Raw genomic sequence first — 4,459 nt, forward strand, 5'->3', positions numbered from 1 at the left:
GCCATCTATCTGTATAGTATTATTATTTTTAAAAATATTTTTCCCTAAATTTTAAACTATATTTTTTATCACTCTATCTTTAAAAATATTTAGACCCATGACGATCTTCGACCAAAAAATCTCTAACTGAAACCGACGGAATTGCAAATAAATTGAGCAAATAGTCCTCTGTATTAGCACATTTAGCCAGGTGATCTGCAACCCCGTTTTGATCTCTCGAAATATGTTGGACACGAACCTCCCATCTTCATCGCAACAATTAATGTAATAACCTTAACTCCACTAAGCTACTGCTCATTCAAAGCATCCTCAACAACCATACGCTCCTTAACAATACGAGAATCACCCTCCATAAGAGTTTTCTCTGGGGTCCTTTCAAGTTCACAAACCAACCCTTTCATTACCGATTTCAACTCAACCGAATCATGCAAATGATTCCCTATTATCTCATCCGATGGTCTCCCTTGCTGTCCAGAAATTATATTATGAACTCTCGATTGCAATTCTTGAAAGGCGCTGCTTTTTTCACCGAATCTAAACATCTCATTTTCTTTATCGTTATACGAATTCATATTTTTCCTTTCCATTATGTGTACTGCAGTGTGCTTCTCTTTATTTAAATTTAGTGACACATCTACTGGTTGTATGACTATGTTTTTTCCTTGATCAGTAGCACCCATAAGTCCCAGTTTTGATCCATCATCAAACACCCCTTTTCCCTTAGCCCACTTCTTAGCCTTGGTATCCATAGATCGTCTTTTAGTCATTTCGAGGCCTAAAACCCCATTGTCACCTACACCCTTAATCTGTCCCTGATTTCTTTCCTCCATTTCGCCGTCAATCTTCCCATCAACATCGCCGAAATTTTCTCCCCTAAGATCTCTAAGCATCGCAAACCGTGAACCCCCAAAAGCACCGTCGGAACAACTGTTCCTCTCCTCCCCTTGTGACTCAGCTTCTCCCTTTTCATCTATCCAGCACCATCTAAGGGCCAAAGGGCTCCTCCTCCACCCTCTGTTCAAGCCCCGACTTTTCCATCATCGGATTAGCACAATCAGAATCAGCCACTGGTGATGTCATTTTAACTCCCGAACACAAGTCTGCTCCATGCCCATAAAGTCCACACTTGAAGAAAATGTTAGGCAAAGCTTCATATTCGACTTGTTGAATGCGGCCATTGATTCTTACCTTGGACATAAGTCGCTTTCTCAAATCGACACAGACCGCCAGTCACGCGAACCTTCCCCTGCGAGCACAATACGTGTGCACACCTAACTTAACAACCGGTCCAACTGTTTGACCGATCACCCTGAGAAGACAATTCAAATAATACCCCTCAGGTAATCCCAAAAACTGTATCCAAACAACCTACGTTTCAATTGCACTCTGTGATGTTGAAAAATCCGGTGACCATGGCGAGACAGTTAGATATCTTCTAAAAATTACCCATGGACCCCCAATTAAGGCCTTGTTGTAGTTGTTCTCATCCTGAAATCTAACCAGGAAGAAGTTGTTTTCAAGATCCATGAGTTGAACTGGGCATTTTGGATTCCACAATAAGGTAATCTTGTTCCAAAGGACATTAAATCCAATCTTTCCCCCCAGCAATTTAACAATAATAGTTCGAGCCATTCGAAGTTCAATATACTGTTACACTCTATCCAAAAACGTAATCGACGGGACACCTTCAACCATTTCAATTAACACATCCCCTTCAGTAATGAAATGTGATGTAGAATCATAGCTAAGTTCATAGATAGGACTATATATTGTAGAGAACAACCTTCAGTTTCTGTAATGAAATGTGATGTATGGATTCTACAGCACATGATGATGAAACATATAGTTTTAATACCACTAAATAAATGTTTGAAAAAAATGGAAGAAAGGTAAGAAGACTAGGATGATCTATGTCAATTTGATCACTGAGTTTTGCAGAGAGAATGCTAGCAGAGGTTTTGAAATCGAAGGTTTGAGGATGACTTGGTAGAATATAATACTCATCCGTGTACACAAAAAAAAATATAAATTCCATGGAAAAAAAGTATGATGAAGCAAAGAAACATTGGATTCCTATATCCCCTATTCCAAAGACTGCAACTAGTGTAAAAGCTCTAAACCTTCAGATTACAAGCTCAAGATCTGAACCTACAAAGACTTACCAGCAAGCTGCCACTAGTGTATAAGCTGCTCAAGTTCCATGAACCAAAAATAATTTAATTTAATATAAATGTAGATTTTATTCCATGCATCTCAAAGTCACTCGTAGCATCTTTAAATATATCTCGAATCACAAGCTCAGATTCTCCAATATATTTATGAAATATTACAGGTCCATCGATAATCTGTTTATGAAAAATGAAAAACAAATTAAATAAAAATTTAAAACATGATGGAAGCTTAGGGATGAAAAACTGCAGATTTCTCAGTGTTATCGATAGAAGAGATGAAGAGAAAGTAGTAAATACTGACACATAGAACTAAACTATTTATATTGCTTAACAAAGGCAAGCAAATTAATCCAATTCCTATTGTTAAGCCTACTAATTCTTAATGTAAATCAATCCAGTTTCTAATGTTAAGCATAAGATCAAAGTAATTGTCGAAACCATTTTCAAATCGAGTTTTGTAAAATGGGAATCGACTTTAAAATGAAAACAGGAGTCGCCACCAATCTTTTTAGGTGTAATTGGATCACCTTTAAAACATTTTGTTTTAAAATTATTACTTTTGGTCTACGAAATCAGAAGATGGGTTCGGGAGCCGGTTACGTACGAGGAAGGATTAGCACCCTCGTAACGCCCAAAAATTGGTACCTAATTGTGTAACACCCCTCGCCCGTATCCCTCACCGGAATAGGGTTCGAGGTGTTACCCGACTTAAACTCAGTCAATCACACAAAAACCGTACTGAAAAATTTCAATCAATTTAAAACTTTTCTTTTCACACGCAATCTATCCCATATATGAGCTTACGAGGTCCAAAACATTAAAACCCTATACATGCCATAGACTCGAAATACTAGGATTTACTTACACCGATAACGTGAGCTTGACAGTGTGATAATATCTCCGGTGAACTCCAACCCGAGCAGGTAACTGAAGTCAACAATCTATAAAATAGAGAAATGTAACAACGGAGTAAGCTTTCATAAGCTTAGTAAGTCTTAAGCAATGCAAACAAATAAACGCAATTATACTTCGATTATTTAATTTCTTAAGAGGCCAAATTCTAGGGATATTGCCATCTGACTGAATATACACAAGCACATAATGCACGTTCAGCATTCTTATCACACTTAATCTGAATTCATATAACATATTTAAATCAAATACCCTCACATACTTTCACACCCTGACCAGGTGTATCATGATCATAGGTATAGTTTTAACATTTATTCACGTACGTATCACATTACTCACTTATGATTCACTTCAAATCAAACTCACATCTGAGTACATACCGCGTACCTGGCCCACTTTACGTATTAAATGTATTCATTTGACAATCTAGCACGAGGTACCTTAGTCATAGGCTTTTCTCAAATCACTGGCATTTCGCCTACTAGGCTCGAGGCCCGATATCATTTCACCGGCTTTATAGCCTGCTAGGCTCGAAAGCCCGAATAGTATCTTACCAATATTATAGTCTGCTAAGCTCAAAGGCCTGAATAATCAAATCAACAAGTTCCATATAACATATTCATATCAATTGAGTACTAACATCATTCGAACGTATATAATTATACATCTCAAACACTTTTCTTTCATCTCATTTTCACACTTAACATTTGATAGCTTATGCATAACATTTCACTCACATTCATTTCAAACTTATCATTCGATTATAAAAGCACATTGCATATTTACCAACATGTTATACTTGCCATTAGGCCATACAAGCATGATACAATACACTATCATTTCATCTTTAACATTCGGCTAAACCCTTATCTTACAAGGAACACCGAATTCACATAACATATCATTTCACCGGCATTACGCCTGCTAGGCATGAAGGCCCGAATACACATCACCGGCACGAAGCCTGCTAGGCACGAAGGCCCGAATACACATCACCGGCAAGAAGCCTGCTAGGCACGAAGGCCCGAATATACATCACCGGCACGAAGCCTGCTAGGCACGAAGGCCCGAATACACATCACCGACACGAAGCCTGCTAGGCACGAAGGCCCGAATATACATCACCGGCACGAAGCCTGCTAGGCACGAAGGCCCGAATACACATCACCGGCATGAAGCCTGCTAGGCACGAAGGCCCAAATATAATACCAGCACTAGGCCTGCGGGATTTATCCCTGATATAATACCAACACGAAGCCTGCGGGATTTAACCCGGATATTTTACCAGCACGAAGCCTGCGGGTCTTTAAGCCTGGATACACATCAAATATCATGCATATTTAATCATATATTAACACATCTCATTCAACATATCA

This window comes from Gossypium hirsutum, chromosome A04 (assembly GCF_007990345.1).
Source record: "Gossypium hirsutum isolate 1008001.06 chromosome A04, Gossypium_hirsutum_v2.1, whole genome shotgun sequence".
Classification (NCBI taxonomy): domain Eukaryota; kingdom Viridiplantae; phylum Streptophyta; class Magnoliopsida; order Malvales; family Malvaceae; genus Gossypium; species Gossypium hirsutum.